The sequence below is a fragment of the Antechinus flavipes genome, chromosome 6 (genome assembly GCF_016432865.1).
Source record: "Antechinus flavipes isolate AdamAnt ecotype Samford, QLD, Australia chromosome 6, AdamAnt_v2, whole genome shotgun sequence".
Taxonomy (NCBI): Eukaryota; Metazoa; Chordata; class Mammalia; order Dasyuromorphia; family Dasyuridae; genus Antechinus; species Antechinus flavipes.
Genome location: NC_067403.1, coordinates 37,081,097 through 37,108,027, shown reverse-complemented (window position 1 = coordinate 37,108,027; position 26,931 = coordinate 37,081,097). Strand labels below are relative to the sequence as shown.

At 38.5% G+C, this 26,931-nt stretch overlaps 1 protein-coding gene across 13 annotated transcripts in view; it reads right to left on the bottom strand.

Moving 5' to 3' along the window:
- SPATA18 (spermatogenesis associated 18) overlaps positions 1–26,931 on the bottom strand; it is a 66,331-nt gene that overhangs the window by 2,814 nt on the left and 36,586 nt on the right. Inside the window, exons 12-15 of one of the 13 annotated variants that reach the window (XR_007948449.1) lie at positions 17,538–17,669; positions 13,287–13,326; positions 11,806–12,027; positions 9,918–10,015 (exon numbers count right to left, since the gene is read on the bottom strand). The exons of 4 other annotated variants lie outside the window; for them this stretch is intronic. The gene's annotated coding sequence lies outside the window, so the exon portion shown is untranslated. Of the gene's footprint in view, positions 1–9,891; positions 10,016–11,805; positions 12,028–13,286; positions 13,327–17,537; positions 17,670–26,931 lie in introns of those variants that run through there. 8 more of the 13 variants (XR_007948450.1, XR_007948453.1, XR_007948452.1 and 5 more) reach the window with 8 other exon arrangements.

Below are 26,931 nucleotides of genomic sequence, written 5' to 3'. Positions count from 1 at the left end.
TAATCATCAGTATAATGGGAAGTGAATAGATGGAGAGCTGAGTCAGGAAGACCTGGATCCAGGGGTATTCAGCTTTAGAGAGTTTTTATTTTTAAGTGTTCAGTAGGAGTTCAGAAACCAACAAAACATTATAAATTCAGGATTTGGTTTATGTTTATTAATTGCCTAGACCAAAAAAAGAATGGAGAAAATATTTTTTTTAAATATAGGTTAACCATAAAAGAGTCCAATGTATACAACTCATCCCCTTAGGGATCCAGTTGTTAAACCCTTTATGAACACATCACTGCCTGAATTCAAGATAAGTCCTAACTCTGATGTATACTTATAGTGTGAACCAAAACAAGAACCTAATTTGTCAGTGTCCCAGGTCATTCTCTAAAATTGTAGGTTGGAGAGAAAGTGTATACCTGCATGAGTGAAGGAGTTCCCTACATGATAACAATCATCAATCTGGTTTAAAAAGTAACTGGATTTTATAGAGGGCTTTAAGTTTTTTGAAATACTTAATTAGCAAATATTTATCAAGTACCTACTATGTGCCAGGTACTTTAGTAGGTGTATATATAATACATATATATGTATGTATCATCATCAAAATAAAGTGAATAAACACAACTATATACAACACAGTTTGGAGAGAAGATACTATTAGTTGGTGAAATCAAGAGATGCTTGATGCTTCATGAAGAAGATGGTATTTGAGCTGCATCTCAATGGAAGAGGACTTCGTGAAGCAGAGGTAATGGGGGCAGTGCCCTACAGATATGTGGAATGGTCAATGTAAAGACACAGAGAGGGAAGATGGACTGTCATGGGAGAGGAAGAGAGAGGAGACTAATTTAGCTGAATCACAGAGTATGGGAAGGAAAGTAATATCCAACAAGGCTAGAAAATTGGGTTGGGAACATTGTGTAGAGATTTAAAAGCTAATCAGATACATTGTTGGTGGAACTGTGAACGGATTCAACCATTCTGGAGAGCAGTTTGGAACTATGTTCAGAAAGTTATCAAACACTGTGCATATCCTTTGACCCAGCAGTGTTACTACTGGGCTTACATTGCAAAGAAATCTTAAAGAAAGGAAAGGGACCTGTATGTGCAAGAATGTTTGTGGCAGCCCTTTTTGCAGTGGCCAGAAACAAGAAACTGAGTGGATGCCCATCAATTGGAGAATGGCTGAATAAATTGTGGTATATGAATATTCTGGAATATTATTGTTCTGTAAGAAATGATCAGCAGGATGATTTCAGAAAGGCTTGGCGAAGCTTACATGAACTGATGCTGAGTGAAATGAGCAGAATAAGATCATCATTATACACAGCAACAACAAGATTATACAACGATCAACTCTGAGGGACATGGCTCTCTTCAACAATGAGATGATTCAAAGCAATTCTAATTGTTCAGTAATGAAGAGAATCATCTATACCCAGAGAGAGGACTATGGGAACTGAGTGTGGACCACACAACATAGCATTTTCACTCTTTCTGTTGTTGTTTATTTGCATTTTTTGTTTTCCTTCTCAGGGTTTTTTCTTTCTTTCTTTCTATATCCAATTTTTCTTGTGCAGCAAGATAACTATATAACTATGTATACATATATTGGGTTTAACATATATTTTAACATATTTAACATGTATTTTGCCATCTGGGGGAGGGGGTGAGAGGAAGGAAGGGAAAATTTGGAACAGAAAGTTTTGCAAGGGTCAATGTTGAAAAATTACCCATGCATATGTTTTGTAAATAAAAATCTATAATAAAAAAGCTAATCAGACAACTTTATAGTTTATCCTAAATGGATAAAAAACCTCTAGAGTTAATGAAGGAGAGGAAACCTGATCAGATTTGTGTTTAAGGAAAATCCTTTGGCAGTGATCTGGAGGATAGACTGGCACAGGGAGAAATTTGAAGCAAAAATTCTACTTAAAAATTATTGCAGTGGTCCAAGCCAGAGGTGATGGGGGCCCAAGCTAAAGCAACAACTATCGGAATAGAGAGAAGGAAGCAGGTTTGAGAAATGTTGTAGAGGGAGAAACAGCAAGGTTTGGCAACTTGTGAGGCATGAGGGAAAATGAAAAGAAAGAAGACATAATGAACTTAGGAGAGTAGAAGGATGGTGATTCTTCAAACAGAAAAAAAGGAAAGTTTAAAAGGGAGGAAAGTTTAAAGAGAAAGACAATGAATTCAGTTTTGAGTATATTGAATTTAAGATATATACAAGACATCGTTTTAAATATCTAATAGGCAACTGATCTGAAAGTTTAGGAAAAAGACTGGGAACTAGATATATAGATCTGGGAGTCAACTGCCTTGAAATGGTAGTGGAAATTACAAAAACTGATAAGGTTACAAGGAAGAATAGAAGAGAGCCCAGGACAGAGCTATGGGGGAAGCTGTGCTAGTGATGATGAAGAGGCTGAGGAGGAGGCGTCACATAGATAGATGGAAGGAAAACCAGAAATGAAGTCAAGAAAAGCCAAAAAGGAAAGTATCCAAGCCACTTTATCAGTGCCACATGAAGCAGACACGTTGAGAAAGATACAAAGTGAGAGGAAAAGCTGACCAATTTGTCAACTGAGAAAGCAACAGTATCTTTTGTAATCTGGAAACCAGATTACAAAGAGAGAAGATAAAATGTTGTCTATGTTGCAGGAGGAGGATTTAGGAGGAAAGAGGACACATGGTTGTCTTTAAGGTTGAAAGACTGTCACATGTGGAATTAATCAATCAATCATCCAGGAAAGAGGCGTACCCTGAAAACTCAGAGAATCCAGAGAATTTAAGAAAAGATGTTCAGCAGTTTTTAACGTGACAGAAAGGTTGACCAGAATTAGGCTGCCCTCAGAACAACGCTGTGAGGTAAGTACTATTATTATCCCCATTTTACAGATAAGGAAACTCAAATTCAGGAGGTTAAGCAGCACAACTATTAAGTAAGTATTTAAGGATACTTCCCTTCCTGGGTTCTCAGTAATACTTCTGGGCAAGGAGATGAGGAACCAAAAAAAAAAAAAAAAGGCATACATGACAAAGCTTGAGGCTTAAATATTAATTCCTCGACTTTATTTTTTTCCAAGTTTTTCCAACACCAGGCTTTGCCATTCATCCTGCAACTGCATCAACTTATATGGGTTGAGCCCTGCTTTTACAATGTAAAACTTACAATGTAAGTGCCTTGAGGGGCTCAATATGAGCTTTTGCATTTGTATCTATAGTTCTTAATTTTGCATTTGTGTCTACAGCTCTTAGTACAATGCTTAGTACATAATAAGCTTGTAATAAATGCTTTTAAAATTATTCATGAGAAAGACTTCAGATGTTTACTGCTAGAAGCAAAGCAATATGTGATCCCCCAATAACGTCATACTCAGGATTAAGACACTTAGTGGGAATTATTTCCCAACAGGTAATGATAAGCAATCAATCAAAGCATTTGTAATATTATAAAAATGATCTGCCTGCAGTCCTTTTCTCTTTTTCCCACTCAGACCTCAGACAATCTATTTCCAAAAAAAAAAAAAAGTTGGTTATAAAAACAAGGGAAGAAACCAAGTGAGAATAACTTTGAAAAGATAATTTGTGTAGCACCAAAACCCATACAAAAATGTGTGGTTAGTGGTGTTTGATCTTCTTAAATGAAAAAAATAGGGTGTTTTCAAAGTGTCACATAAAAAATGAAGAAATTATCACATCCCGTTTACAGCATAGTGACATCTGTAGATCCAGCTGAACAACATTAGCCTGTGGACTGCCACATCATTACGAGCAGATGTTGTCTTCAAAGAAGTGAGACAAAGGAGGGTGTAGGGGATGGGGTGGAGATTTCTAAATATAATTTAAATATCTATCTCATTGCCCAACTGGCCAGTCCTGAGATCTAAATCGTTATCTCAACTATAGTTCTTCTTGACTGCCCTGACAATCCTAGTAAGTTTCAAACAATCATGACCCTTCATTCATCCCCCTCCTCAAACCCAATGGCCTTTGGCAAGAAATCAGTGGAAAGGCAAAAAACTCTGAATTTCCTCTTTCTCCACTCTTTGAATGATGTTTGCTGTTTGTTTACATTATTTTTTTGGCACAATGACCTGCTTTCCCAGAAAAGCCTTCACGGTGTAGTGAAGCCTTCAGTTGGGTTATCTCTGGGAAATCAACCAGAGAAAGTCAAAAGCAACCTGGGTGATTATTTCTTGAAGACATGCTAGGAAAGGCTTCAATTCTTTTTCTTTGTTCTGCTTTAGAATGGGAAAGGAAGGTTAGGGTTAGAGGTTTCTGTCGCTGTCTCTGGGTGTGTGTTTCTGTCTGTGTCTGTATTTGTCTCTGTCTCTATCTCATTCTCACTGTCTTTGTCTCTCTTCCTCTCTTTCTTTGCTTCACTCCCTCCCTCTTTCTTCCCCCTCCTCCTCTTCTCCCACTTCCAGTCCCTAACCTCATTTGTATTTTCATTTTGTCTTTGATTAAAAGAGGGAACAGTAGTTCAAATAACTTCTCTGATGGACTGAATTTTGCCAGATCCACTTGGTAGAATGGAAAGTTAATAGGGGCAGAGAATGTTTTTCTCTTTGCAAGGCAAGTAGTAGGAACTTAATAAATCATGGTTGGATTGTATTGAATTGAAGTGACCTGAAGTGAATAGCATCACAAAAGGCAAGTCTCTAGGCTTATTCCCCCCAACTGTTTTCAAATGATGTATCTTTTTTTTTTTTTTAAAGGCTTTGTTGTTTTCCCCAGATGCTATGCAAAATTCCCTGGTTTTATTTTGGAAATCAATACCTTCCAAGCTTCTCTAGTTTATATAATACAGTCATTTTAATTGGTCACCAGATCTCAAGTGAGAGAAAGATACACGAGTTAAAATATATTTACGCCACTGCAAATAAATGTTAAGAAATTAACCGCAACTTCAAGGATACTCATCCATGTCTTGGAAAAACAACCAGCAGAACCAGGGCAAACAGGAAGCCAAGAACAGCTCCTTCTCTGCAAGACTTCAACCTTCATCTGCCTGACTAATGCACGAAGTCTGTTTTACTTAGCAGTGTTGATGCCCCCATTGCTTTCATCTGTGGAGTGCCCCATCTGTATCATATGCATGAACTAAAATGTAAAATTAAAATTCTGCTGGGGGAACCCAAGTCAATTTTTTCAAAGCATTGGTGGGGATTTTTGTTTAATTCAATGCGAAGACTCTTTTATTTTGGTCTTATTTATGGTGAATTCAGTTCCTTGACTGAACTGGAAAACATTTTACTCTATAAAAACGTGCTGTAGTCAACTTCTAATTATTCCACCTTCTGTCAGCAATGAGGAAAACAGCTTCTAGACACTGCTGTTTTTCAGTTAAAAAAACAATAAAATGGAGCATTCAGCAGAAAGGACTCCTATTTGAGAAGACATAGTGATAACTGAAGTGAGATGTCTACAGGTTGAGTTAGGATTTTTCTTCCATACCTGTGATTTCAATGGCATGGAAAATTCTTCCCTCTACCAGAGCAGATCAGCAGATCCTGACAACACATGGGCCTAGAGCAGTGGTTCTCAAACCTTTGTTCTCAGTATCTTCATCTTGTTAAAAAACTATCGAGGATCTATTCAGAGTTTTTGTTCACATTGGGTTATATTTATAGCTGTTTACTATATTAGAAATAAAAATAAATTTGAATTTGTAGACCCTCTGAAAGGGTTTCAGAGACCCCAAACAATTCTTTGGACTCCACTTTGAGGACCACTGGCCTAGAGCATCACTGAGAGGCTAAAAGTCACTCTTCCAAGGTCACTTAAACTAACTCTAGAGTCTATTTACAATACCACATTGCCTCTCACAAGCCCAAGATAGTTACCAAAAATGCTTTTTAAAAGACAAAGATGGTATAAAGCAAACATTCTGTTTAAAAAAAGAAGAAGAAGAAGAAGAAGAAGATGGTAGAAGCCCCTGGAAGCCCAGTAAAAGGCAAGGAATTGCTTCAACATGATTTGATTTCTCTCTGTAGATCAACCAGAGGACAGCATTTATCTGTGAAATAAGAAAAGAGTTTTGGTTCTCTTCTACATGTTCCCAATTGAGTAATTCCCATCAGCTTTTAAGAAGTTTTGTTATTGTTATTATGATTAATAATAATAGCTAGCATTTATATAACATCTTAAATCTTGTAAAATGCTTTTGTGTTGTTCAGTAATGTCCAATTCTTTATGACTCCATTTGGGGTTTTCTTAGCAGATATTAGAGGGGTTCGCCATTTCCTTCTGCTTCCCATTTTTTACAGATGAGGAAAGTGAACCAAATGAGATTAAGAGATTTGTCCAGAATCACATAGTTAGTAATTATCTGAAGCTAGATTTGAACTCAAGATGAGTCTTCTTGACTTCAGCCCCAATTCTCTGTGTACTATGGCATCACCTAGCTCTACATTTGCTGCATAAAGCTGCAAAGTGCTTTCCATATTATATGTGAAGTAGGTGATGTTATTATGCCCATTTTACAGATGGGGAAACTGAGGGTGACATCTAGGATCATACTCCTAGTAAGTGTCTGAGGCAAGAGCTAAACTCGGGCATCTTGATTCCAAGTCTAACCATCTTTCTGCTGCATCTCCCAACTGGGACTGTAAGGGTGTCCATTGACTCCATGGAACATACTTTCCACCTACTATCACAATGCAAATTTTAGATAAAAATCTCTGCTTTGCTAAAACTTACAGTTTAATTCAGAGATATGTCATGAATCCATTTAATGAGGGAATTGAAGAAGTTTAAAACAAGATCATTATTGAGATCCCAAATGTAATTATAGATGGGGAAGAAGACAATAAATAACATCTTGAATCTGTGTCAGGTTTTGTTAGTTGGTGGTTGTTTTTTTTGTCCATAGAGTTACAAATACTTCCACAATGGACATCTTACTCATTCTCACATAGTAAGAATGGGCTAATGTTAACATTAATCTCAAAAACTACAATTTATTGGCAGCCATTGATATGTAATAAATGCATAAATATGAGAGGAAGAATTGATATAACTGATGTTCTGATAGAATTCCACCTGGGAGATTTTGTTTCTTGCCTTTCCAAATCCCTTCTTTTTCATTTGTTTGGGAACCTGAAATTATCTGATCATGAGTGAAACCAAACAACTGAAGTCTTTGAAATTCTTGGGTTTGTTGTTGTTTTGTTTTGTTTTATAGAATCCTCTAAAATTAGTCATCAGGATCCCATCATCCCTATCAGGACTTAAAAAGGCTTTTTAACCCTAGGTCAGGAAGGTAGGTGGTGCAGTGAATGGGGCACTAGGTCTGGGGTCAAGAATATCTGAGTTTAAATTTGACCTCAGACATTTACTAGTAGCTTTGTGTTCCTGGGCAAAATCACTTAACCCTTATTTGCCTCAGTTCCCTATCTGTAAAATAGGGGGAAACTGGAGAAGGAAATCATAAACCACCCAATATCTTTGCTAAGAAAACTCCCAAACAACATCTATGAGGTCATGAAGAGATGGAAACAACTGAAGAACTTGAAAAAAACAAGTGTAAAGGATCTGACTTTCTGAAACAAATGACACTTAAGTTTCCGAGTCATAGGTTAAAAGAAATATAGTAAAAAAAAAAATTACATATATATATGTATGTATGTATATGTGTATATATGTATATATACATGCACACACACACATATACAAACTTTTTCTTATGGGGAAGAATAGCACTTCAGCTGAAGTTCTCAGATGAATTAGAAATCATTAATTGATTAATCAATCAAGCCTTTATTGCATCCCTTTCCATGAAGGGATGCACTGTGATACATACTGGGAATAAAAATACAGAGAATAAAACAATCCCTACTCCTGAGGAGCTTACACTCTAATGGGAAAGACAGCATATACATATATATATATATATATATATATATATATATATATATATATATATAGAGAGAGAGAGAGAGAGAGAGAGAGAGAGAGATGGATAGATATAGATATATCGCAGCATGGGCAGGATAAATAAGAAGAGAAAACAATACAAGGTAATTTTCCACAGAGAAATAAAGGAGCACACTAGTACATGGGATCAGGGAAGGCTTCATGTAGGAGTTGATGCTTGAACTTAAAACCTAAAGGAAATGGGATTCTGAGAGGAAGAGATGAGGAGAGAACATTTCAGGCATGGGGGAAGCCAATGCAAGAGCATGGGGACCAGAAATGAAATGTTGTATATGAGGAACAGCAACAGGGATAGTCTGTTGGGACCACAGAGTGTGGGAAGGAAAGTAATTTCTAAAAAGTTGGGAAACAGAATATGAGAAGTCATGGCCTAGACCTCCCTAGAGAGGATAAGGACTCTGCCTTCACCAGACTGGCCTCCTCAAGTCAGGGGTGATGTGGGGCTGGCCAGCACTCAGCCTTTTGGTGCACATACAGCCTTGTCTTTGGGTTTCCAGGACCTCTAGTATTTGGGATCCTTGCCTGAAAGGATGAAAAGTTGTTATATTTTTTTAAATATATATTCCAGGGAACTCATAAGGAGACAAGGAAGGATTGAGCCAATAAAGTTAATCCTGAGTATCTTCTTAGAAGGGGGGGGGGAAGAATAACTGGTGCAAAACTAAAAAGTTTCTAGCTCATTTTCCCAGATTGTGGGTATTGGGGTGTATTTTCTTTAAAGATTTCCAGTAAGATTACACAAGGCTTGTCCAAAGAAGAAAACAGAAGCTCAGTCATGTGGTATAAGCCACTTTGAGGGGAGGGATGGTATGAATATTTTCCCTTCCAATATCCTCAAGTTTTCTGGAATAGGATCAAGTACAGTATACAGTTAATGTTTTTCTCCATTAAAGCTCCTATTATTTTTATTTCCAATTAGCTACATATATGAGTAATATTTGGATGAACCAGAGCCTTGGAAATTGTGGTAAATGGAGTCATAGTTTCTCTAGAGTTACTGAGCAACAAAAATGCTGTTCTTGGTAACCTAAAGCTAAAGTTGTTGACATCTGCTTTTGGAGCATGGGATGGGCTTAATGTTTCCTTAATATGTTTCCCACAAAGTAATTGTGGACTATCTGAGTGTCACCACTAAACACCACCTCTCACACTTCCCTGTGATACAGAAAGTGACCCCTGAATTCTCAGGGGCCATGTCAATGGACCACAATTCCTGTCAGGTTCTGTCATGTTAGAAAAGTTTTGATAAGCAAAACCAGAAGAATAATCCATATGTTAACATTATTTTTTAAATGAGTCATTCTGAGCACCTTAGAGATTCTGATTAATTAAATGATTAATCATGATCCCACAGAACTTATAAGGAAGAATGTTACCCACTGATGCCAGAGAGAAGATAGACCAATAAGAAATAAGAACCAATAAAAAAGGCATTTTTCAATGCGACCAATGTGAGAATTTGTTATGCTTGACTGGGCTTATGAGATGTGGAGTTTCTTTTTTTCTTTTTCTTTACTTCTACCTTTTTTAAGTGGATAGGAGAAGTAGGTAAGGAAAAACTTATTATTTTTATAATAATAAAAAAATTAAAAGCCTTTGAGTATGAGCCTGCTAAAAGATTGTGTATGTCATATAAGGACCAGACTACCTAAATTTGGAAGGGGTTATCATGGGGCTGACCACAGAAAAATAAAATTTTCAACCATAGCAATTCCTGCAGACTATCTACTAGGTCATGGAGGGGGTTTGGTAGAGACAGTACCCACCAATTAAATTACATGTTCTTGTGTTTTCTTGTGCACATATTGAAAAAGTGTTGGTGTGAGTGGCTTGGGTTTATTTTTCCTCTTAACTTGGTTCAGATAAAATTCCACATGCATTCAATTAATCAAGGCAATTCCCTCATTTCTTCAATGAGCCATGATCAATAAGGCTTTTTTGGGATTTTGATTATACCTTTCTGTGGAGGGTGTAGGTACAATCCCAATCCTTGGGGCCTAGGGGAAGATGAGTTTCACTGATGGCAGCCGAATTTGTTGGCTTCATCCCTTGTGGCTCAAATACTTGTGGGAGGAACCACCTATAAAAGGGATATACAATGAGTTACTCCTCCCACAAAAAAAAATCAAGTAAGCAATCAACAAATATTTATTAAGTGTATCAGATTAAAAACTGGGAATACAAAGACAAAAATTAAATTTTCTTTGCCTTCAAGGAACTTCCAGTCTAATGGAAGAGACAAGGGTCAAAGTTTGTGGCATCAATGAAATCCATTCTACAAGAGGTACCGTTCATAGGAAGGTACAAGCAAAATCCCAAACAAGCCTCATCTCCCTGAAGTTTCTCAAGTTGGTCACAAAACTCCCTTTATCGGTTATCCATATAACCTAGACTCAACTCAGACTGTTCAAGATTAAGTCTGTTATTCCCTTTCAGTTCAATGAAGTAAAAAATAGAAAGGTCAAAGTACCTATTCAGAATTAATTCTAAGGATCAGAAAATTCCATATTGTGTCTAACCTTGATCTCTAGCACTGCAGTTTGGAGGCATTTCCTTTAAGAGGGGGCAACTCTCTGGAAATAGATTTTAGCATTTGGCGATACTAGGACATGTGGGTGATAAAAGAAGCCTTGCAGCTTCTCTGTCTTGGTTGCAGGGCTAGAGAAATCTAGAGAAGTTCTAGACAAGCACCTCTCCCCAAGATACCAAGCACCTTGCCGGGTCATTCTGCACCCTCACTGGAGGGTACAGAGTACTATACATGTGAGTAATAATACAGATTATCTGGAGGGTACGGATTACTATACATGTGAATAATAATACAGATTATCTGGAGGGTACAGATTACTATACATATGAGTAATAATACAGATTATCTGGAGGGTACAGAGTATTATACATATGAATAATAATACAAATTATCTGGAGGGTACAGAGTACTATACATATGAATAATAATACAAATTATCTGGAGGATACAGAGTACTATACATATGAATAATAATACAAATTATCTGGAGAGTACAGAGTACTATATATATGAATAATAATACAAATTATCTGGAGGGTACAGAGTACTATACATATGAATAATAATACAAATTATCTGGAGGGTACAGAGTACTATACATATGAATAATAATACAAATTATCTGGAGGGTACAGATTACTATATTCATGAGTAATAATACAGATTATCACAGGGAAAAAACATGTAAGCTAGAAATCAAATGAAAATAGAATGAAATTTTAAAAGTATAAACACAGCTAGGTGGCACAGTGTATAGAGCATTGGGCCGGGAGTCAGGAAAATTCATCTTTCTGATTTCAAATCCGGCCTCAGATGCTTCTTAGCTGTGTGATCCTGAACAAGTCACTTAAATCTGTTTGCCTCAGTTTCCTCATCTGTAAAATGAGTTAGAGAAGGAAATGGCAAACTAAACATCAGTATCTCTGCCAAGAAAACCCCAAAGGGGTCACAAAGATTTGGGACAAGCCCCAACAACAGCAAAAGGTGAAGGAGCCCTGTTACTTCCATAAAAAGATAGAGGTTCTGTCTGTCTGACTCCATGATGAGACTACAGGGATCGTACCACCCAATCTTATGTTTGGGGATATGTCGGTGCCAAATGACTCATACAATGCCATTTGACGACCCAACTATGTCCTCCTAAGTTCTTCTGCATAGATGAGAATCTGTCTGGCCTAAAGACCACCAGAGAAGAGGATTCTACAGCTTTGTTCCAGAATTATTTCTAATGATCAGAAAAGTCTTTATTATCTCTAGCCTTGGCCTCTGAACTACAGTTTGAAGGCATTCCCTTCACGTGTATAATCAGTGAGAATGAAAGGCAGCTAGCCAACTCTTACCCTGTGGTCTTCACAAGCTTTAAACTCATTTACTTCCAATCACTGTGGATGTTGATCCAAAAAGCACTAATCAGCTTTGGCCCTGGTTACCATGGAGATGATTTTTCTCCCAGTGAACTTTCACAGCAGTTGAGATCAACCAAGGCCCTCCTGCTAGAACATCCTAAGTGAATATCAGGGGACCGGACCTGGCTACCCATCTGCTCATACTTGTACTTCTCTCTGCAAAGAAGAAATATGTAAGCAGGTGTTTGCTTGGCCCACAGGAGTGCTATTGGGGATATACCAAGATGACATAAATGTGCATTTTTCCAGCAGCCTCTGTATTGGGAGTAATTAATAAATCAAAGAATTCATGAGGTGATTCTATGAACTGAGCTGAGAAAAAATGGAGCCCAGGCAAAGAAATGGGGAGAGATTCCATGTGGGGGACACCTAATGCTAGCAATTCCTTGCCCTTGGAAAAGAGTTTTCATCTACGGGATGAACCAAAAGTCTTAATGTAGCCTTAATAGTCTAAATTATGTTATATATATTTTTCTATAGTGTATCTTTTCATTTGAACCTCATAACAATGGCTGGTTGCTCTATAGACAAGATGCTCAATAAATACTTGATTGAATAAAAATGGATGATAAGTTGGGTACTTAATATTATTGTCACTTTACAGAAGAAGAATGAGGGCCACAGCAATTAAACAGCTCTTGCCCAAGGTCACACAGCTAGTTAGCAGAAGAATCCAGGACTTCAAACTCCCAGCCCAATGCTTTTTCAACCACCCCAGTCGGTGAAATAGGAGACAATCATTCTATGTCAGAGAGAAACCTAACTCTCCCCTACCTCACCCAGGTAGCATTATATTGCAGACTGAAATCTACCATGGCCTCCAAAGTCCAGGTGAGACTTCTTACTCCAACCCTCTCGGTTCCTGGGGGACAAAGGTCCTGGGAACACAAGACCTAAGAAGGTTACACAATCCAGGCACCTTGCCATCAAGTGTTCTTCCCATGCTTACAAATGTCAGCTGTTCCTTACTGGTGTCCACAAACCAACACCATTTCTCTTTATTTTTGTCAAGGTCACTTTCCCAAATGTCTTACCTCCCAAGAGGAGCTTCAAGTGTAGTGATTTGGAACTGATTTACAATAAAGTCAAGTCTTGAAAAATCACATAACTGAGACCTAACTCATTATAATCTCTCACTTTTTCCCCCTATCAACTTTTCTGGCAACTCAAGGAAGCCACAAATATAGATGTAAAATCAAAATCCCAGAATGTTAGCTCTGGAGGGAAAATTGGGGATCAAATAATAAATATATGGCAGGCACTGAACTCTGCTTCCGAATCTGATACTCTTTTCCCGCCATCATGTTTGCTTCCCCACACAATACGTTTTCTTACCAATCTAACCTTCAAGAATGTGCTTATCAAACGTCTAAGCAACTTCCAGGGACTAGAAAGAACCACGAGACTCAATGTACCTTTCCTGAGGTCCAAAGGCCTGAGCTGGGCTCCCATCACCTGGAAATGGAGAAACAGAGCTGAAATTACATTTCAGAACTGGGCTCTCCCAAAGCCTCCAGCTGCTCAGCTCCAAGTTTCTTACATTCCATTGCCTGCTTAGTAGCCTGTCAACTCTAGTTTCATGTCAGACTGAATCTGGTCTTGATTAGTGCCGTGGGCTCAGGAAGGCCAGCTTGGAGTCAGTGATGCTTTTCCTGGTTAATGAGCCTCTCTGGCTCCTCCCAGAAAACCCTATAAACTTGTCTGCCCCTCACTCCAGTCAGGCTCCAAATGAAACAAAAGCCATACACTGCCTGTGTTTATAGATTTCACTTAATTGAGTTTTTAATTATTAAAAGTGAGACCAGTCGGGAAGGGATTTAGCGAATCAAGAATTAGAATAACACATCATTGAAAGGGGAAATTTCTCCAAAGACTCCCAAAGCCAATTAGTGTGTTTTGGAGGTGAGGGTGGGGGTCAAATCAAGCCTGAGGGAAGCGTCTTTGCTCTTGGTCTAGATTTTAATAAGGGACTGAGGGGGCTGAGGCTCCATAAGTTTTCCCAGCAGTTGAAGGGAAAGGATAAGGAACACTGGTCTATAGCAAAGCAATTCCATTAGGACTAGAGAGAACCGACGAGCTGCCCTTTGCAGGCAGAGTAAGGACCACAAACATGGAAGTCCAAACCACAGCCTTTCTCTCCACCAAATTCCAGATTGGATCAGAAATGACATAAACTGCTTCTAGAGATCCATGGTAAGCGATCTTTTCAAGGACAATCCTGTTAAAGGGGGTATATGACTTAATTGATTGCAGCCTCCCACCCCCCAAAAGTCTCTCCTATCTTGTAAATCATAGCTATTTGGTTGTACATGACAATGTTTCTTATTGACTGTTGAAGCAATTACTGCCCAACACTCCTCATTTTAAAAATGGCTGCCATCTTTCTATCTCTTCAGGGGTACCCTTTGCCTAGATGTCATATTTGGAACTAGACTTCTATCACTATTTGGAAGGTATTCCCTCCAGAAAAAAAGAACCACCCATGGGTTTTAACTCACAAGGTAGTACATGAGAGATATAATGGTAATATATATATATATATATATATATATATATATATATATATATATATTACCATTATATCTCTCATGTACTACCTTGTGATATATATATATATATATATATATATATATATATATATATATATATATATATAGTTACAGACAATGGTGTTGCCTATGATGGTGAAGTTTCTCAATATGGCCCTAAGCTCAAATCCACAGCTCAAGCAAGAGCTAGTTTACAAGTCAGAAATCACTACAGAAGGAAATAGCATTAAAAGTGAGATTCATAATTAGTAGTCATAACAAAGAGAAAAAAAAGAGAACTGGAAAAACTTTCTGGTTGGGGGGGAGCAAAATAGGGGTCCCCAATCACATACAGGGTATAGAGGTCTGGCTTTAGAATCAATAGGAACTCGATGCTGTGTTCAAAACTCAACTCTGGCATATTCTAGCTGTGGGAACCTTGGCAAATTATTGAGTCCCTTGGTGCCCCCAGGCAAGCCCTTAAATCTATAAGTTGAGGTAGTTATTGATGTCTATTATAGAGGAAATTTCCTCACTGGGAGTTCCCTAAAAACAAAGACACCATAAGTCTAAAACATTTTTACATGTGAAGTCCCACACTTGAGAGTTCAAGAAATTAATCACAAAAGTGTAGGACGGAGGAGACACGGCTGCACCAGTTTGTATGAATAAGAGCTGAAGATTTTAATGAACTGCGAACTCTATATGAGTCAACAGTATGACAGAGTAGTCACAAAAAATAAGTTGTATTAGGCTTTCTTAATGGGAAAATAATATTCAAAATGAGAGAGGTATCCTAGTCAGAGCACAGCTAGAATATGTAGTTAGAGGAACATCATTTTAAGAAGGCTAATGACAAAATGAATCATGTCCAGAGGGATGTGACCAGGTCACAAGAAGCCTGGCTACCTTATAACACAAGAATCGTTTGAAGGAACTAGTTATGCAAAAGGAAGAAAAAGAGAGAGAGGAGGAAGGAAGGAAGAAAGGAAGGAAGGAAGGAAGGGAAGGCGGGAAGAAGGAAGGGAAGGCGGGAGGAAAGGAAGGGAAGGCGGGAGGAAAGGGAGAGGAATGGAGGAAGGAAAGGGATGGAGGGAAGGAAAGGGATGGAGGGAGGGAAAGGACAGAGGGAGGGAAAGGACAGAGGGAGGGAGAGGGAAAAGGAGAGGAGAGGGAAAAGTAGAGAGAGAGGAGGGAAAAGGAGAGAGAGGGGGGGAGGGAAAAGGAGAGGGGGGGAGGGAAAAGGAGAGAGAGAGAGGAGGGAAAAGGAGAGAGAGAGAGGGAAGGAGAGGGAGAGGGAGAAGGAAAGGGAGAGGAAAGGAGAGGAAGAGAGAGGAAGAAGAAGAGGGAGAAGGGACAGAGAGGGAGAGGGAGAGGAAGAAAGGAAGGGAGGGAGAGGGAGAGGAAGAAAGGAAGGGGGAGAGGAGAGGAAGAAAGGAAGGGAAGGAGAGGGAGAGGGAGAGGAAGAAAGGAAGGGAAGGAGAGGGAAGGGAGAAAGGAAGGGAAGGAGAGGGAAGGGAGAAAGGAAGGGAGGGAGAAGGAGAGGAAGAAAGGAAGGGAGGGAGAAGGAGAGGAAGAAAGGAAGGGAAGGAGAGGGAGAGGGAAAAAGGAAGGGAAGGAGAGGGAAGGGAGAAAGGAAGGGAAGGAGATGGGAAGGGAGAAAGGAAGGGAAGGAGAGGGAGAGGGAGAGGGAGAAAGGAAGGAAGGAGAGGGAGAGGGAGAGGGAGAAAGGAAGGGAAGGAGAGGGAGAGGGAGAAAGGAAGGGAAGGAGAGGAGAGGGAGAGGGAGAAAGGAAGGGAAGGAGAGAGAGAGAAGGAAGGGAAGGAGTGAGGGAGGGAGAGAGAAGGGAGAGAGAGGGAGAGGAGAGGAGAAAGGAAGGAAGGAAGGGGAGGGCGAGAGAGAGAAAGGGAGGGAGAGAGAAAGGAGAGAAGAAAGGAAGGAAGAAAGGAGGAAAGGAAGGAAGGGAGGAAGAAAGGGAGAGAAGAAAGGGAGGGAAAGAAGAGGAAGGGAAGAGAGAGAAGGGAGAGAGAAAAGAGGGAAAAGAGAAAGGGGAAGGAAAAAGGATGAAGAGGAAAGAGTGAAAGGAGAAAGGAGGAAAGGGAGAGAGGGAAGGAAGAAAGGGAGGGAGGAAGGAAGAAAGGGAGAGAGGAAAGAGAGGAAGAGAAGGGAGGAAAAGAAATAGGAAAGGAAGAGAGGGAAGGGGGGAGGGAGGGAGGATGGGAAGAAGGCTGAGGGGAAAGGGAGGGAGGGAGGCGGGAAAGGGGAAGGAGGGAGGGAGGCGGGAAAGGGAGGGAGGGAGGCGGGAAAGGGAGGGAGGAAGGGAGGAAGAAAAGAAGAAAGGAAGGAAGGAAATAAGGAAGAGAGAGAAAAAGGGAAGGGAGGGAGGGAGAGAAAAAGGGAAGGGAGGAAGGGAAAGAAAAAGGGAAGGGAGGAAGGGAGGGAGGGAACAAAGGGAGAGAAGGGAGGGAGAAGAGAAGAGGGGAAGGAAAAGAAGAAGGGAGGGAAGGAAAAGAGGAAGGGAAGAAAGGGAGAGAAGGAAGGGAGAAAAGAGGGAAGGCAGGAAGGGAGGGAGGAAAGAGGAAGGGAGGGAGGAGAGAGAGAGGGAAGGGAAGAAAGGGAAGGAGGAAGGAGGAAAGGGAGAGAGGAAGAGAGGAAGAGAAGGGAGGAAAAGAAATAGGAAAGGAAGAGAGGGAAGGGGGGAGGGAGGGAGGATGGGAAGAAGGCTAAGGGGAAAGGGAGGGAGGGAGGGAGGAAGGGAGGAAGGGAGGGAGGAGAGAGAGAGGGAAGGGAGAAAGAGAGGGGAGGAAGAGAAGTAGGAAAGGAAGAGGGGAAGGAAGGGGGGAAGGAAGAGGGGGAAGGAAGAGGGGGAAGGATGAGAGGGAAGGATGAGAGGGAAGGGAGGGAGGGAAGGAAGGAAGGAACATTAATTAAGTGTTTTTTATATGTTAGTCATTTTTCTAAGTCCTAGGGAAACACATGTAAGCAAGCAAGACAGCTGGATGAAGCTTAAATTATAATGGGGAAAGACACCAAGAGGACCTGGAAACGGGAGAGCAGAAAAGGGAAGGAGGGGATCCCCAAGTGAGCTGATAAGAAAATGTGGAGACCTGGGCCCTACAAGATAAGTCCAAAGCTCACCTATCAGAGCCAGCGACCCAGGGGTGGATTTCAAGTTTCCAATGAGGTGGAGATGGTCAAAAAAGGTCTTTAAGTATTTGAATGGTTGTCATGTTGAAAAAGCATTAGGCTTGTTCGGTCTGCAAGAGAAAACTAAAAGCAATATAACAATTACAGAAGGGTGAATTTCAGTTTAAAATGTAAAGAAAAATTTCCTAACAATTAAAGCTGTCTCTTAGGGTAGAATGAACTCCCTAGGTTTGTAATGAATTATCCCTAATTGAAGAGGAGGCCACCTGAGATTTTATGGAAGGGATTTAGGATTTCCCTAAAAAGAAAATCCTGAGACATTTCACTGAGGCAGGAAACAGTCACCCTGTGATTTGGTGACCATTTTTTGTCTTCTACCTCCTCTTTGAGTTTGGGACATGAAAGAACAAGTGTGACTTTTGAAACTAAAGGGCCTAGGTTCCAGTCCCATCTCCTCCACTTAACAGCTGTATAACTAGGAATATTAGTCAACATCTCTGCTTTTTCATATCGAACATGGGGGTCATAATATCTACTCGGCCTGCCTCACAGTCCAGTTAAAATGTTTGAAAAGTATTTTATAAACTTTAAAGCACTATATAAATGTTATCTGTTACAATTATCAAAAACTTCTGGGGGCCTTAATTTTCCCATGCCTAAAATGGACATTATAATGCTGTTCTAATGACTTACTTCATGTGTGTTTTTACTTTGTAACATGGAAAGCATTAAGGGCAGGGCCAAGGGTCCCCCAGAGTGGAGAAACCTGACTTTCAGAGGTGAAGAAGACATGGTCATCGATTTCCAATACGTGTCCAGTGTGTCCCAAGTACAAAATGGCTCTAAAACTTTTGTACACGGGCAGAAAAGTTCCTGATCAGGTACGAGTCCCACAATCTCTGTATTTCTCTCCCTCTAGGAAGGACGTCCACCTCACACACAACACCCACACTCGGTGCTCAGTTTTGTACATGATACAGTACTAGATCCTGCAATTTTAAATGTTATATATTTATGGCCTAATGTTAACAATGGGGTGACTCAGGTCCTGGTGCTACTCTGAGAGACCATCCTTTTTCCTTCATGGGGCATCAGTGATTTCCCCCAAAGCTCTGGTAGCTCTAGGAACTAGCCACAGCTCAGACGACCCATCACGCACAGGGTGCTTTCTCATTTCTTTCTCTCAGGATTTTGGGCAAACACATTCATTTGAAAGAGGATTGCCCCCAGCTTAGTGTGGTACATCGCTGCCATGTCAGCGCCGTTGGGCAGAGCAAATGAGTAGTTTTGAACATCTGCGGGAGGCAGCGCCTGTGATTTAACAGGCTTCTTCTGGAGGTCAACTGGGCAATAAGAGGGAGGCAAATTTCCTCTCTGCAAACGCCCTGTCTTGTCCTGAGCAGCATCTCCAAAACAGCTTCATTAACTCTCTCCTGTGCATTGCAGATAGACATGTGCAGGCTGCCTTAAAGTCTTAGGGAGAAGCAAAGGCTGCCAGTTTCATTATGTACAGCCCACTCCTGAAGAAAAACTTGGGAAAGCATTTTATTTATAGATTTTTTTTCTCTTTCTTTCATCCCTTCTCTATCTCCTTTCCCCATCTCTGAGATGGAAAGAACAAGGCTGCCACTTTGATTCCAACCATCCTCCCAACAAATGAAATTTGAAGTTAAATCTGGCATTGAAGTCAAAATCATTTGGCCATGACATTGCATGGGCTTGCCGAGGAGAAGGTTCTGATGTCAGGTGGGATTATGACTTGAAATGAGGAATAGACAGCATGAGCAGGGAGAATTCTCCTAAAACCAAGGTCCTTTCTCTTCTCCCCATTAGGGTTTCTAATAATAGAAAGCAGGGGGAGAATAATACTGGAAACTCAAATCATAGGCAAGAATGACATCCAGAGGCAAGGAGAATAATGATGGTGACAATACAAAGATTGTGGAGACAGACTGACTGCTACGTAACCTAAATGCATCATTTTGCCTAATTTGCTTACTTTTCAGAATGCACCCATAAGCCCAGATGATGGTTCACAATTTAATTTCTTTTCTTGCATGTCAAAAATAATTATTATTTTAGGCCAGAGACGAGGAGAAAAACCCTTTATGTTCATTTCAAGAATTTTAGGACCCTAATATCTTTAGGAGAAACTAGTTAATTTCCTTTTTTTCCATGTCAAAAAAATAATAATGATTTTTAGGTGGGGAACAAGGAGAAGAAGAATCCTTTTTGTTCATTTCAAGAATTTTAGGACCACAACTTTAGGAGAAACTAGCTAATTGCTTGATTATAGTTTATTTACAGTCCTTGGAGAGAGGTTTGTTCCTGGAGAGAAAACTGGAGAATAAGAGAGTGGGATGGGCAGGCAGGATTGTTTCCAAACGTAATATTTTTGTATGATTTCTATAAAGGATTCATTGTTCCTTGGGCCCAGAAAATACTCATTTGTCACTGTATATTTAGCCGACCTTTGCATCATGAGCAGGTTAACTCTTCACAAGGTACAGACTCATTTCCATACAAGAATTCACAAAAAAGTACCACCAGTAGGAAGAGAATTAAGCCAGATGAGACGCGACCTTAAGAAAGCCCTGGCTGGCGGAGAGTGAGGGCAGCTGGGAGCTGGATGCTTTGTAGCCACCAGGGGTGCGTTCCAGACCAGTACACTTTGATAGGAAAGAAAACAGCTTAATTGTTGCAAGGTCCTAAGAGCAAAGCTTCAGAGATGGAAGGGACCTTAATGATTATCTAGACAGGATTCAAATGTACTTGACATTTTCCTTTGAAAAATAAATTAGAGGAGCCAGCTAGGTGGTAGAGAGCTCTGAGTCTGGAGTCAGGAGTACCTGAGTTCAAATCTAGCCTCAGACATTTAGCAGCTGTGTGATGCTGGGCAAAGCATTTCGCCCTGCTTGCCTCAGTCTCCCCATCTGTAAAATGAGCCAGAGAAGGAAACGGTAAATGGCTCCAGTATTTCTGCCAAGAAAACCCTAAACGGGCTCGCAAAAAGTCAGACATGACTGAAATGATTGAAAAACAACAAGATAACATAAAAATGAATGGTGGTCCTGACAATAATAGCCAGCATTTATTTAATAGTACAGGGAAGAGCACTGGACCTTGACCTGAAATCTAATGTGGTCTTGGAGAATAAGCCACTTAATCTCAGTATGCCTTAGTTTCTTCATCTATAAAATGGGAATAATAATAGCACCTAATCTCATAAGGATTTTGTGATGATAAAATGAGGTAGTATTTGTAAAGCACTTAGCAAACTTTAAATGATAAATTTAATTAAATATTGATAGTTTAATATATGCTATTATTGTTGTCACCAACAGAGAGTAGTTAGATGGCACAATAAATAAGAGTGTCAGCCCTGGAGGCAGCAGGATCTGAATCCAAATCCAGGCTCCAACTTTTACTGTGTGACTTGGGGCAAGTGATTCCTTTCCCAGAAGATGAAGAAAACCTTCAAGAAATTTTTCTTGAGGAGCTTGTATTCAGATTTATACTTGGGGCCATTGGCTAAATATTTCTTTCAATTGATTGACCAATTCTACCCAATGTTGCCCTTTATTTCTATTTATAAGTATACACTAAAGCATAAAAATAAGAACATAAGGCAAGAGAAGAAGTCTGCTGTAAATGATCTTTCAAGAAATAATTTACTATAAATTTCTATGAAGGAAGATGACCAGCTTTTAAAAGGTAAGTCTGGCAACCTACTATAAATTTCCCTGATTTGTAATAAGATACAAAAAATATCAAAAAGTCGACCCAGAGAGATCAAAAAGAATTTGTATATTTGTTAGGATAAGTGTCCTAGATAAAAATGACAATGAATAAAAGATAGTGAAAAGATACGCACATTAATAGATTGCTGGTGGAATTAATCTAACCATTCTGGAAAGCCATTTGAAATTGTACTCAAAAAGTAATGAAAATATCCATATTCTTTAAGAGATCACACTACTTGAAATGGACATCAAAGGATATCAAAGCTAGAAAGGTCCATTATTAAATTATTGAATATAGAGAATCTTGGAAAGACTTTTATGACCTAATGTAAAGTGAAATAAATAGAACTAGGAAAATAATATTCAGAATGAATGGAAAGAAAAAATGCATGATACTTATACAAATTTTAAAGTGCTCACTATTATAATAAACTTATCCCCAAAGAGGAGAGAGCACACTTCCTGCTCTTTTTTTTGTAGAGAGAGAAAACTATGGATGCGACACATCGCACATACTACGAGTGCCTATTGATAACACAGCCAGATTAGTTTTTCTGAATTGCTTTCCCCTCCCCCAATTTTTTATTCTTTGTTATCAATGATGGCTCACTAACTAGGAAACAGAGGTCAGCATATATTGGAAGGTGAAAATGATGCAAAAACAGAAGGCATCAATAAAAGCTCAAAATGATTTAACTGATGATGAGCTGTTGTTAATGTCAGTTCCCTAACTGCTACCTCCTCATTGAGTGAGTTCTGTGACCATTTGGTTAGTCAGTGGAGTAACTCTGAGAGATATTCATTCTATTAGAATCCTAGGATATCAGAGATGGAAACTGCTATTTTTGTATTATTTCATTTTCCATGCAAGAAATAATTCCTCATATTTCTTTGGCATTGCATCTCATGGTCAATCCCAATACTTTAAGGATAGAGTTCTCTGTTACTTTCAGTACAAGCTTATAAAGCACCAAAAATATTTACTAAAAAAAAATTTCAAATTTACTGGAAAAAAGTTTCAATCACAGCTGTGGGCTCTCGTGATGGGTTTAAGTCATATTGTTCAGTCGTTTTTAGTCATGTTTGACTCTTAATGACCACATTCAGGTTTTAATAGTAGAGACCTAGAGAGATTTGCCATTTCCTTCTCCTGCTTATTTTACAGATAAGGAAACTGAAGCAAACAGAGAGTTAAGGGATACAATAAGTGTCTGAAGTTAGATTTGAATTCAGGAAAATGAGTCTTCCTGATTCCAGTCCCAGCACTCTAACTATGTGTCACCTAGCTGCATATTAAAGGTAAATAATAGGTCCTTGGCTTAGAAGTAACTCCTAACTTCCCTAATGTGGATTAAGTACATAAATTCATTAGTAATAATAGAAAGCAGTTTAAACACTTCCGGTTTATATCTGTACCCTTCACATTTCATTCCTGAGTCATCTTTTAAGACTCTCATTTTATATGGGATCATCAAACTCACAATTAAGCTAATACTCCAGGAATTTATTTTCTGTTTTGAATTTTAATTAAATTTTTTCTTTTTATTTCTTAAGCAGCAGTGCCATCTTCTGGAAAAATATAAACATGACATTTGGTGACAAGAGAATCTTGCACACCAAAGTTAATGAGTTTTGTTATTGTCTCTAAAACTAGACACAGGTGGACACTACATAATATACATTGTTTTTTGTATTTTCCTTTTTCTTTGTAACAATCTCCCAAGTCTAAAGTATCCAGCCCACATTGACAAGCTAAGAAAAATCATAGAGACTCAATCTATAGTTTTGTTACAATGTAACATTGTAAAGCATTTAGCAAAGTGCCTGGCATGTAGTAGTAAATTTTATAAATGCCTTCTCCTTTCCCCATAATATAAAAAAAATTGCTAGTAATTTTTTGGGGGAAACACAGACTTAAAACTGTCTATGTACTATTCATGTAATCAGTAATTCAACTATAAGATTAAAAGAGTTACCAAAGATACCAAGAAGTTAATGGACTCTTAATCATATGGTCAAAACACATTAAAAGTAAAATTTAAATCCAGATCTTTCTAACTTCAAGGTCAAACGCTTTCTCCATTGGACTCAAATATAACATCCAAACCAAAAAAAAACTCTTGTTAAAAAAAAAAGCTACTCTGTAACTTTTCTTCTGTTCTGTTCTATTTCTCTTGATTTTCAGTGATATGCTTAATCATATAGCCTATTATTACATACTTGCTGTACTTATATGTATGTGATTCTCTCATTCTATTATATTCTTAGAAGTATCAGAGCTGTAAAAATCTTCATATTTCAAGTTTCTGTGGCAAATTGTGAAATATTCCCAAAGCACAGATTAAATTAACTTTCCAAAATTTTCCATTATGGATATATGAGTGATGGCAGAACAAGTCTTATGGATGATTTCTCTGCAATGAAGCGTAACCATTTGGACCAAAATGATTGTTTGTAGAGTATATATAGATATAAAATATCTATATTTTATACACATGATAAATGGATTCATGGGGACAATTTAGTATGCTGTAATAATCATGCCCCAACTATATATCTATTCAGAGATACTGAATCAAAGAATGAATTTTGTCTTATCAAAACTTTGGTCCTTCTCCTAGAAGCTAGCTTCATAGTCTTTTGGGGGAGGTGTGTGAAAAATGTTTTTGATACTTTCATTTATTTAGCTAAATTGGGGTTAAGTAACTTGCCCAGAGTCACACAGCTAGGAAGTATTAATTGTCTGAGGCCAGATCTCAGGTTCTCCTGACTTCAGGGCTGGTGCTCTATCCATTGCACCAACTAGATGCCCCTTTGATATTTTCATTTATATCTCTCCTTCCAAACTAGTCATCCTTTGTAATGAAGGAGAGACAGACAGACAGACAGACAAATAGAGGGACAGACAGATAAAGAGAGACAGAGATAGAGAGACAAAGACAGATAAACACAGAAACAGAGACAGACCCAGAAACAAAGACAGAGAACACAGAAACAGATCCAGAGAGACACAGAAACAGAGAAGAGAAAGTACTTCTGAAGTTAACATCTCTATGTAGTCTGAATAGAATATGTATGGTTCCACACTCAGTCTTACACCTATGAATATAGGTGTATGAAGATGGAATCTCCTAGTTCTTTTTTCAGAGTCAGAGTTGGTACTTATAACTATAAAGCTTTGAAGTAAAAAAAATTGTTTTTTCCATTTACACTCTTGTAATCATTATATATATGTATAATTTTCTTGGTTCTGTTCTTCACTCTGTGTTAGTTCACATCAATCTTCCCACATTTCTTTGTATTTTATATTCATTCATTTATTCAGTTCAATAATAATCTAATTATATTCATGTACCACAATTTGTACGGTCATTACACAATACACAATTACACAATAGGTATCTACTTTGTTTCCAAATCTTTGCTACTTAAAAAAAAAAGCCATAGTAAATAATTCAGTGTATCTGGGACTTTTTTTTTAGCCTTCTAGGAGTATATGCCTAGCCATGGGATCTCTGGGCCAAAGGTTTGGGTCACTTCTTAGTAGAATTCCAAGAATCTCCAGAATTGGCTCAATTCATAGCTTCAAAAACAGAATATTAACATGCCTTTCCATATCCACCTCCAACATTATTTCCACCTTTTGTTGTCTTTGCTAAGTATGGGATGAAACAAAAGAATTGTCGATTTGCATTTCTCTGATTTGAAAGAAACTTGCACTTGGTTAATAGTTTGCAATTTTTGACAGATTTTTTTAAAATCCCCTTGCCAAGAAATAGCTTTCGAAGAATAGCTCTTGATCTTTTATATTTGTATTATGTCTTGAATTTTACTGCTGGAGATAATGGAAGATGCAATGAACCGAGTTAAGTTTTTGCTAGACTATCATTCAGTGATTAACAATATAATAGTCTTTCATAGTAATCCTGCTTATCGTAAATTGTAGTTATAGATCCCTTTCTTCACACTTAAGAGTAAAGGTGCTCACAATTCAGGACCCTCATGAAACTCATTTTCCAGTGAAATAAACAGCAACTTCAGATCTACTTCTGAAAAATGGAATAAGAGAGTGCAGCATAGAGAGGGGAGGGAATGAAAGGCCTTCTTATCTCATTGTGAAATTGTTCTATGATTATCTTCCAAGCTGTCCACAGAATGAATACAAACCTCATAGATTCTTGTGTACCACTTCTCTCTTATAGAACTCAGAAGAAATATATAATTCCAAACAAACAAACAAAAAACAGATGCATTGTTTGCTCTATGGTTTTAATATGCAAAGTCAAGGATTTAAAAGCAAACTAAAAACATTTACAGACATAAAATTTCTTTTAAATCCCGTAATTTGTAATCAAAAGCAGTTGGTTTAGGCAATCCAATATGTTTATTGATGCAAAGCTGGGCCCTGGGCCTTAGAAACGCCATTCTCTAAGAACAAAGTTACCTAGAAAGTATGAAGAGAAAGGACAAGACTTTTACACCAACTGACTGGTAAATGTGTGTGTGTGTGGCAGACAAAACTGGGACTTAAGTATCTTTGGTGCCCTGGCCTCCCTGCTCCCCTTTATCCACTCTACTCCCAACCCTCACCCCTTTGGGAGCTCTTTTCAAATCCAGTTGTCAAAATTTACTCTAAGTAAATTGTCTGAAACTCATTCACACAAAAGTATGAGTGATAACTTGAAAGTCAATATTGCTGAAAAGCAATAAAATTCTAAAAGGATCAAATCTTATACTAAAAGAATATAGCTTTGAGGACTAGGGAAGATTCCAGGAATTAGCTCACAGTTCTTCTTGGATACCCTAAAAGTCTGACCTCCCCCCCCTCTACCTACTCCCCAATTAATCATCTACTGTGTCAAGATGACCACTTGTTGGTCCTTAAAGAAAGATTGGATTGACTTCTGAGGTACTTTTTGAGGTACTTGTTGATTCAATTCAATATAAAGGGGCATTTATTGAGTGCCTACCATGTGCAAGGTACTATTGTAGGTACTAGGGATAATTTTTGTTTGTATTTATATTTTTAATGTATTTACATACATATAATATGTGTATATATACATATATATTTATATGTTTGTATTTCTTTAATACTTGCCCTCAAGGAACTTATATTCTACAGGCAAAAACTACATCCAAGCAAACGAGTAAATGCAAGATAATTTGAGGAAGGAGAGAATATTAAAAATTAAGGAATCAGAAAATTTTCCCATAGGAAGTAGCATATGAGCTAAGTATTCTAAAAGTCACCAGGAAAGAGGGAGTGCATTCAGGTATGAGAGACAGCCTAGGTGGACGTGGAAGGTCAAATCTGAGGAATAACAAGTCGGCTTTGGAATCTAAGACTGATGGTGTTTATGTAAGGGGGCATTCTAAAAAGCCTTTGTCCTCCCTTGTTCCAATTATGTTTCATTCTACAAAGTGAACACAAATTCTCTTTCAGTGATGTTACAGTATATGGTCTTCTGTTCTGAAAGCATCATTTCCTATATATCCACATTCTCTTAAATATTTCTTTCATATTGAAGGCTGAATACTAGTAGTTTGAGATGATTTTTTAAAAAATCTGGATCTGGAATCAGGAAATCCTATTTTTTAAATAAGTGTCTCACTCTTTCCAAATCTGTTTCCTGATTTAT